A 10,897-nucleotide genomic window follows, 5' to 3' on the forward strand; every position below is an offset into this window, starting at 1 on the left:
ATTTATATCTTTTGTTTCATTATGAATGATCTTATACGATTATTGTGTTTGTACTTCAATCTGTGGTATATACAGCCAGCTTTATCTTTCTTGCTTTTGTTATGCATAAGAAGGTGTAAGTAAGCCATGCATTCTCTAGCTTTATTTTAAACAACTAACCTAAAATCCATTGGTTTCACCACAACTATTTTAAGAATTATTATATCTGGTTGTGACCTCTACACATTATTAATTGCTTGAAATTCCAAGTTAATTAATTAATTCCAAGCAGTGTAGCTGAATTAACTATGAATATCATATTTTGGTATTTCTAACCTTCCCATGGAGGTTCGAAGATCTTTAGTCATGTATTCTCTTTTGATAGCTCATGTTGCAGCATAGAGATGGCTTATTTTTTGGCTAGATCCAAAGATCCCACTCCTTCTAACATCAGAAGGCCTAAAGTCAAGGAAAGCCTTCTGTTGGAGGAATGGAACTAAGGATCCAATCTATCATTTAAATCAGAAGGGTGATATGAAAGTTCATGTAAAAGAGATTTCATCTTACATTCCTTAACTGTTGGCAAGATCGGCTTTTCTTCTTTATCTTTTTCTTTTAAATTGACTTGTTTCAAAGGTGCATGTGCTTAGCGTATTTGTATATAATATTTGAACATGAAGAATAAAACATTAACATTAATATTAAATATAAAGGATCCACAAACTTTCCAGTTCAACTTGGTCAACTTGGACATCCATGCTATTGTGATCTCAGTCAAGAAGAAAGTCCAAAGACTGCTGTCTCTCCAGTTTCATTCAGTGTTTATGAATTTCCACACCGGTCTTTTTAAAATCAAGTCTCTCCAAAATCTCAGATGATTCTGGGACAGATATAAGTCAGATGTGTTGCCTTTTATGTACTTGAAAGAAAGCCCAGCATTTAGTCTTTCTAAATGATTTAGTCTTTCTGGGTCTGTTGACATATTTATTTTACTAGGAAGTTTTTTATGAAGTGCAGAAGTCCTCACATAATCAAACCCAGCCTGGATACTTAATTCAGACAATGTTTTCTAGTGTTCACATATTTCTAACTGGTCTACCATCAAAAATATACAGTTCATTTTGTGTGCTTTAATGATTTGTTGGTTGCCGCAAAATGAGAACAAATTAAGAGTTGGCTACAATGAAAAATTGGTTGTCTAGTGATATCTTTTAAGATTTTAAAGACTTCTGACCTGAAGGAAGATGCGTTGGGACACAGATCTAGCCACAGATGTATGAATGATCCATATTTACCACACTCCTTCCAGCATTTAGGGGAGAGGATGGGGTGGTTGATAGTGTCCAGTGCCATCTGTGCACAATTTCAAGAGTTGTTTAATTTTTGCTGAGATAGAGTTGAAATAGCAAATATGACCACATCTCATTTCAGTCTGAATCTTTTATGATGGGTTTGAACCCTGCTTTCCATACAAATCTAAGGCCTGCCACTGGTGCATATTTAGTATCTATTTGATGTTTATAGATTTTAGATGCCAATTTTTTTCTTCATCTATTGGAACGAGACAGAGGTTCCCAAAACAGGATAGGCTCCTAGATGTTTTATATAACTCCTTTACAAAAGAGTGTATTTGAGGCTTGTGGAGACAACCTGTACTTTTATCAAGGAACAAATTATCCTTAGGTCTCACCTATAATGGAGGCCATGGACTTTTCCAGTTTTCTGGCAACATTTTCTCTTATTGGCAGGGAAATGTGGGTGTTGAAAAACTGAACAGAGTGGCGATAGAAATGAGGCTAATTTTTTCCTTCCAATGAGTCCATTGTTTGTGGTGGTCTTTTTAAAAAATAAAGGTTGAAAATATGTTTAAGGTTAATTTTTATTTTAGGCAAAGTGAGCCTTGTGCTTGGAGGTCAGGTAGATTGGGGAAACCTAGACTTTCTTTCTTGGATTGGGGACATTTAGAGAAATGAAGTCTACTTGGCCCAAATATGATTTTTACTAGTTTTAGTTGTCATTTAATAAACAATGCTATATCAGGATTTGTACTAATTAAAGAAATCTGGGTAAAATAGAAAAGCTAATTAATATTTGACCAAGAGTAGATAGGTGTACAGTTTATTTTGTTCCATTTTTAAAGTTTCCTAAAAGACCATTTTTTTCATTGGTTGAAAATTTCTACATCTCATCTGTTTTAAATCTTTGGTTAGTTGTCTTTCCAGAAATTTAAAGTCTGATGGACCTAGAATTGCCTCTCAAAGTTGTTGGGTTGATTGTTGGAGACTGGAAGCCAGATTTAAACACAGAAAGTCTGGTTTGTTGTAGCTTATTTTGAATTCCAAGTTTCCCTGACATTGTTTTAATATAGTTTTGAGAGCGGGGATCAACTCAATGGGGTTGGTAATGTCGAGCAATATATCATCTATGAACAGACTGATAATTTGTTTGGTCTTCTTTACATAGAAGTTATATATGAGAGGGTGCAATGTGATTTGTTCTACTAATGGTTTGATGGTGAATGCAAAAAGCGGGGTGAGAATGGGCATCCTTGTCTCCTTTCCCTTCTCAGCACAAACACAGCTGAGCCAGTGCCATTTGTACATATCCTGGCTACTGAGTTCTGACAGATTTTTTCTATCAGCTCCACTAATGGGTTTCTAAAGTTTAATTTATGAAGGCAGACAAACTGGTATGGCCATTCAATATGATCAAACACCTTAAAGGTATGAAATGATAATAGAGCAAGTTTGTACAGTAGTAATATTAGATTTAGTGTCATACAGAGATGGAGATGGGAAAGAAGGAGGAGGAGAAGGACAGAGACCAGAGTTATTAGTTAAGAGAAGGACTTAGAAAGGTTAGGAAAGTGAGAAGGGTTAAGGGAAAGACACTGCATGAGATCCAAGGGTTAAGTTGACATTAGAAAATATTGGTTAAAATAGGATAGGTTTAATTCAATAATTTTAGAATACAGAAGGATCAAATCAGAAGTATAATCGAAATTGTAAGTGTAGAATGATTTATTTAATGATTTATAAGTCAAATGTTTATGAGTAGTGTTAAATGTTTGTGTGTTTAATTTTTTTTTATTTTATTTTATTTTTGATTTAACAAAGAAGGAAAAAGGGAAGAAAGAGAAGATAAAAAGAGGCAGGGAGGAAGTGTATAGAGTGGGGACAAAGGTTTATACTGATAAATAGGAAAGGAAGGGTAACAAGGAATAAGATTGGAGAAGTGATAGGATGGGAACGAAAGAAGAGTGAATATTTATAGTAAAGATAAGGAAAATGAGAGGAAAAACCAGGGAAAGGAATCTCAGATAAAGCTGTGGCAGGTGGAGCTAAGATGGCATTTGCAAAACTGAGATTATATTGGCATACCCATTGCTGTGTGCTGGAGGCACTGGATCTATTTTGTGGCTCTTCTTTTTTTTTTGGGGGGGGGGGTTGTTGAACCCATTCCTCCTTCGATGGTCCATCTCCTGAAGGAGCTCCTTGTACTACAGTAGGTCTAGGGCTTCTAACACTTCTGCTTCTTCATCAGCATTGGTAGCTTTGAATATTTTGCCTTTGTTCCTTATTGTAAATGTCAGTGTGTAGTTTCAGTGTTACTGTATGTTCAGCTCTCAAAGTGGTAATGTATGGGTTAAGCTCTTTCCTTCTTTTTAGTATTTCTGGTGCTAAGATTTGGCTAGTCGCTCCCTGCAGCTCGACTGGGTATAGCTTGTTTAATGTGATTAAAACTCATGTTTTCTTCACAAAGTGAGTGAATTTAAGGACAACATTGCACACTCTGCCAGGCTTTAGCAGTCCAGAGCTTAGCAGTCAATGAATGTGTCCAGTGTCACTGGATGGTAAGAACAAATTGAAGCAAAGCTTGGTGGACCACCGGACAATAAACTGTGTAGTATTAACACTGTCCATGCTTTTAGGAAAGTGAAAGTTATTCCTGAGCAATCTGTTTTCCAATTCTTCAATTTTAATTTGTGAGATGGACAGTATGGTTTACAATTCTTGTTTTAAATGATTGGACTTGTGTATTTGTGATGCTAGATGTTGCACTTCAGCATTATTCGTGGACATAAAGTGCTGTCATGATGGCAGCGAGCTTTAGATCAACTGGAGGTAATGCTTCTGTGAGGGCATTGTTAAAATCTTCCTGGATTTCAGATCTCATTTGGTGCAATAGTGTTTTAAATAAGCTTTCTGTCCCCTAGCTCCTGTGTGTGTGTGACAGGCACAGTTTCTCTGTAGTTAATGTCCAAGGGCCTAGTAGAGCAGATCTCAGGTTGGTAAAGAAAAGCCTTTTTTACTGTGGCCTGTACTCACTGAGGCATCTTCCTTTTCTCCAATCTGGATTTTGCAAAACTGAGATTATATCCTCACCAGATTAAGATTTTTTTTGTTTCTTATAAGAGTTGCTGGATCAGGTGGTCATCTTATTCAGTGCCTACTGGTGAGATCTCATCTTCCTTTAAAGAGGCATTTATGACCATTATGACCCCCGGTCCCAGTGCTTTTGGTAACCAGGATAGACACAGGTTAAGAACTCACATGCGATAAATTTCATCTCTTCAAGGTCCTCGTCCATGTCTTTGGCATCTATTAGGGTTTTTGTTTTTAATCACTGGCTGATCCTTGACACAAATCTGAATAGTTACGCATCTGGGATGGAGCAAATGTCAAAAATGTTTCTCTGTGGGTAATAAACCACTTTCTGTATATTTGCTTGGAAGAGAGCTGGGATTTTTTTCCAGTGTTCTTGCTGTGGAGATTTAAGAGACTCTTAATCTATTGTATATTTTCAAATGTGTACGTAAAATAATTTGAGCAATATCTGAACAGAGTAAACAGACCTTTGAAAATGAGTATTGTACAAGGAAAGCAATGGCTGAACAAGACATGAAAATAACAATGTACATTTGCTTTCTGTTTATTAAATAGCCTTAAAGCCTTCTAATCAGATTTAGGACTGCAGGGTGGAGGGAATTTAACCTTCGACTTCTACCATGCTCTCAGTCTAGAAATCCCTCCCATATAATTTGTTTGTGCAGTGGTAATATTGAATAAACTGGATCTCTTTTTGTTTTAAAAGGGGGGGTCAATTTATGTATTATTCCAATATATTCTAGTATGTATTATTCCAATATATTCTAGTCATGCAAGTCACCTTGGTTGCTACAGCAGAAAGGCAGGGTAAAAGAATAAAGTTTATTTTTTAGTTTATATCCGAGGTAAGTTCTAGATCCTCTGACAACTTCCAGACCATCCTGGAGGGTAGTGACGGAAAGATCTGACACTGCTAAGATGAACCGATGTATCTTAACTGGGGCATATACAAAAAATGCTGTGAATACAGTAAATGCACCTATTCCTGTGAGTTAGTCGTGTGCCTCCATGATGTGAGCGGGGAAAATGTAGCGACTCACTTGAGAGGATAACATAGGAAATTTCCTATGTCACCGATTGAGAAATATAGTGACACTTAATGAGGCCCTTGTGGATATGTAACATGCCGCTGTTAACTGCGCTTGGGATATAAATGCTTAGTCCTTGACACCTCAGTTAAAAATACATAATGGTAATTCTATAAAACATGAGCTTGCAATGGCAGGTTAATAAATGATAAGACAATCTGTAAGATAAGAACACTGCTGGCTTGTGTACTGATGGACAAACGTCTGCCTGAATGGAACATCAGATAAAACATTGGAGAATAATTTAAGTTAAACATTTCCCTCAGCTTTTTATATCCCCATGAAATGTAAGGCTGCAATCCTGTACTCATTTACTTGGGACGAAGTTCCATTGAACTCAACAGATTTTATTCCTGAGTAGACACAGGTTTCCTGCTTCCTGAATGGAGGCAAGCAATACAGAAAGATTGCCGCTTGTTGCTATAGGCTGCACTTGGTTACTCATTTGTTCAGGGGTACACAATCTGGAGCCATCCAGAGGTTTGAATGATAACTCCCATCAACCACAGCATGGTTGATGATCAGGGATTATCATATCTGTTGTCAAAAATATACAAAGGAGATCAGGTTGCCTCACCTTGAACAAGGTGTTACTATGGGATGAAGATGGTAGGTTTTTCTAAACTCCATGCATTGCTACAGATTTCTTTCCACTACCTTTTGTTTATCAGTTTAAGTGGATGCTTAATCTCTTCTACTGTTTGAATGATTGTACTGCTTTGCTGACATTAAGGCATGAAGTGCATATTATTTCAAAGCCTTGTTTGGCTTTTCTCTACATTGTAATTGCAACTGCAATGAAAAAAGTAAGGCACAAACCCTTAAAATAATGCTCCCTTTGCACTTTGAAATCCAGTTTAATCAAATATTTGCATGAGTGAGTAATTTTAAAAATCTGAAATGCTGATGCAAAGCTTAAAAATACAGGCCAAATAAAAGCTATAGAAGATTTGCTAAAATATGTATGTACAAAAAATATGTCATCTTGTTGTCAGGCAGCACAAGGTAACCTGTAATTTTTGACTGGTGCTGTGCTGAAAATATTGGCTATATTAGTTTATTTGAAATATAAAACATCATTTACATGTTTATGTTTAAATATTACCCCCTTCAGCTTTATGTCCTGCAGTAATGACTACCATTTGTTATAAGTGGGAGGTACAGCGGTGCTCTTAAATGTATTTACATGACCTCTTCATCACACAATCTCCAAACCAGTTTGGTGTATAGTAATGGATTTTCTTGGCAAGATTTATTCAGAGGGGAGTTGCCTTTGCCTTCCTCTGAGGCTAAGAGAATGTGACTTATTCAAAGTCACCCAATGGGTTTCCATGGCCAAGCAGAAATTCGAACCCTGGTCTCCAGTTGTAGCCCAACGCTCAAACAAGTGCATCATGTTGGCTCTCGCAGGACACATCTCCCTGGGACAAATAAAACAGTCTCACTTTTTCAAAACTGTCCAAACAATAGACAGGCCAAAATAAAGCTGCTTCAGGTCACTTTGAGGTATTTTATTTAAATGATGCATGCATCCTAAGAGGCTGGAAGCTGCATGCCAATCCTTAGGACTGGAGCGTGGCTTTGGTTCGGCTTCCAGCCTCTTCGGATACATGTATCATTTAAACAGCATACCTCCAAAGTGACCCGAAGTAGCTTTATTTTGGCCTGTCTGTTCAGGCCCAATGTAAGGGATGATTATGGCTGAATCTGGGCTCAAGGTTTTAATTGGAAGGGGAAAAAAGCAGGGATTTATCCCAGTTTTGAGCAGAAAATCTGTATATCCACATTGTGTGGACTGCGCTCCATAGCAGTTAGCGTGAGATTGCTGGGGGGATAGTTTAGAAATACATATTCATACGTAGGATGGTGTGCAGCAGAGAGAAAAAATCAAGTGGCCCCAGCCGTATGGCTACACATATTGAGATTTATCAGACCAAGGTGTGTTTGAAAGGAAGAGGTATATGGACAGTCCTCTTGAACTCACTTCAGTGTGTGGAAACAAGCCTGTGGTTGCTGCAGATCAGAGTAGCCCCATTCCCACTCAGCTATTTGCCCTGGATGGAACTGGGCAGATTCAGATCCCCCCTCCCAAATCCCTCCGGAAGCAAGTGCCCACTATCATTTACCTTAATTGGGGTTATTTACCCCTGAATGCCATTGCAGCTCTTTGCGGAGAGTTCACATTTGTGGTACCGGTTTAAAATGAAGGCTCCTTTGCTGTCAAATTCACTTCCGCTTTCGTCAAAGGTGAAGTTTCCGACAGCAATTGGCAAACAGAATGGGTGCTTTCCCCCCTCCTTTAAAAAAAAAAAACTGGTGGCAGAGTGTGCATATTCTGTCAAATTTAAAAACCTCCAGGTGTGTGTGTGTAGCAAAAGAATTCACTCTTGTATCAATCTGCCAAATTGAAAGGGAAACATTTGTAACATTCGCATTGTAGCATTCGCATTTTAAACAACAAAAAAATAATAATTTTAAAAAGCCTCTTGCAAAGTGAGGCTGCCGTTCCGAGAGCAAGAGGAAATGAAAGGGAAATGTAGCACAAGCAGACACACATTCTATCTATATGTATCACCCAAAAATAATTCTCATAGTCTTGTCAAAAACAAAAAATAAAAAGAGAGTGAGAAAGCTGCCTGGTGCGAGGGAGGCTTGTTCCGTTCTCTGCCTTCCCTCTGACCATGCCTCCCCTGAACTTGACCCTTCCTCCGGCTTCTTCCTCCTCCTCCTCCTCCTGCTCCGTCACCCCGATTGCCCTTGGCACCCTTCCTCTGGTTCCATCCTTCTCCTCCTCCGTCACCCCGATTCTCTTGGCACCCTTTCACCAAGGCTCCTTCCTTGTCATGTCCAGCCTGGAGGACGATTCGGAGGACTCAGAGGATGAGCCAGAGCCCCTGGGACCTGAACCTGTCATCGGGGAGCCCGAGGCTGGCCCTAGCTCTGCTGGAGCAGTCTGTGGCCCCTCCAGAGGTTCAGCAGACAAGTCTGCTTGGGGCTGAGGCTGTGGACATAGAGGAGGGTCTGGGAAGTGCGTCTACCTTCAGGGTGCGTCGAGCCAAAAGAGAGGGCCTTTGAAGATCACAGAGGCTTTATCAGAAGCGTGTTTGTGATCAGACACACCTGAAGGCCTGCTGCTGGCCTATTTAGGCAGCTGGAGCAAGTGTGACTCTTTGCCTTTTTTAGAGGAAAGACTCTGTCTCTGGCTCCTGTGGCTTCTTGGAACAAATCCTTGTTTCCTAGACTGCTATCTTGATTATCCGGAAATCTTGACCTTGGACTGCCTTATCGACCTGCCTATCTGATACCTTGAATCTCGGACTGTCTGACAACTCTTTTGGTAATTCTTCTGCTGATACTGCTTTGAATCTCCAAGACTGTGTTGCTTGCACTGACTCTGCTATCTGGTGGTTTGTTTAAGAACTAGCTGGCTTATCAGCCATTTGGCTGCTTTCCTGGACATTCCTTCTCCTCCTCCTCCTCTGCCCCAATGAAGGGGAGGTCTGTTACACCTTCTGCCCTCCCTCTGACCTAAATTCCTCCCCTGAACCTGACCCGATCATGATCAGGGACAAGTTCATATTTGCCGGACCCGTTTTTTCTCAAATGATACAGCTTTTACTCTGTTTTCAAAAGACCTGCGCCAAGGGGGATTTGCCCCTGAATGGGTGTGAAAACCTCATTTTTGCTTGTGGAAGGATCGGGGCCAATATGAACTTCCTGTGGTTAATCTGGGTTCTGATCAGGGGTAAAAGGTAGTCTGAATGGGCCCTGGATTTTCCTGTCAATATAGTCGCGCCTTCAGACACTTCTCTACTATCCAATATATGGAATATGTTAGTTAAAGATGGGCATCTTATCATATAGTGTTTTCTTAAGAGACAACTTTATCATTTTCAGAATGTATAGAGGCAGAGATCCATGTCCTTCTCCCACTTGTCTTGCCTCTTCAGCATTTACAATGTTTGAGGTTTCATTTTATAATAGTTATGCTAGCTTTGCACTTTTATTTCAAAAACTGAGAAATGTTATTTTCATTCAATTTATCAGTGCCGCATCAGATGTCATGATGATCATTACACAGATATATGCTTAAGAAAAATGTCCTGGTCTCACTTGAGGGCCTCAGACAGGACCTAGACTGCAGAAATTTGCTATGTGGAACTGGGCTGATTAAAAATATATGGAGCATGATTAGTTGTGCTCTCATCTGTATGATTCAAAACAGACATCATGTTGGAAGACTGAACATTAATTCCAGCAGTTTTTAAACAATGCTGATTGTAGTCCCATTTATGTGTATTTGAATTGGTTTAATGATTCAGTGCATTAATCTCAACTGTACACCCCACAAGGACTAGAAGAACAGACTAATGGTTGGCTCCTGATGTATACTTCTGTAAACCCCGATAACACAATGGAACTTAAGACAGTACTCACACTGATTTCAGTGGGTTTACTTTCTAAATAATGATTAAGTCTGAATCCCTCACACATCTTTATGATGCACCCAAAGTTCATGTGTATGTCCTTATATGACTAGCATATGCAGACGTATAAGAGAGGAAGCATACTGACTAATTAAAAATATTATTACCACCCGCATCTACTTCCAAGTCAGTTAGTGCCAACTACTGAATTCAGGTGGAGTCCTTCTATGTTGGGTCTATCAGTTAACAAATGTAATATGTACCAGTTTAAATCACTTTGGCAGAAATCATGCCTCTTGTTCACAAGCACAAACACTCCTTGAAAGAAAAAAAGCCTCCTCCCAACTGTTTTACCACAAAATAAATGCATCCTTACACCATTATTTCAAGTACAGCAAGCAAATTAATTCTGCTGTATTTCATAATAGTTCAGGGTTAATGCTAATATGTGGTGGCCAATGAAAGAAGTTTTGCTAACTTGGTTTGTTTATGCTGTCACTTCCATTTTTCTATGCTTAATCCAAGAACACTGTCATCACACCAGAATTCTTTCTGCATATTTGAGGAAGCATAACAGAATGACCCAAGTACACAACCTGGATTGGACTGAGATTTAACTTTACTTAGACAGACCCATTATAATAAATGGAACTAAAATTTGTAATAGCTAACATTAAGTCCTACTAATTTCAATAAGGCCATTCTAAGTGCAAATGAAATCTGGGTCAAAAACAATATTTATTTATTTATTTATTTAACTACTGTGGGGAAGTGCTATGATTTGTCATTGGGACATATTATGTTCTTTAAGACCTTTAAAACAAATTTAACTAAAAAATTGGGGTTGGATGGAAAGTTTCTTTTTCTGCAAGATGAAGAATCTCTTCTTCAGAAGAAAGGAACTTTTGTAATCAATGCATAGACCAAGGGTCTATGAATGACTGTTAGTCAAATAACAGTAACAGTTAAAATGGTTCCTCCTGTTTCAGAAGTCTGAATACAGTAGGCCCTTGGT

The sequence above is a fragment of the Sceloporus occidentalis genome, unplaced genomic scaffold (genome assembly GCF_023333645.1).
Source record: "Sceloporus occidentalis isolate IW3139 unplaced genomic scaffold, rSceOcc1.0.p SCAF_7, whole genome shotgun sequence".
NCBI classification, from domain to species: Eukaryota; Metazoa; Chordata; class Lepidosauria; order Squamata; family Phrynosomatidae; genus Sceloporus; species Sceloporus occidentalis.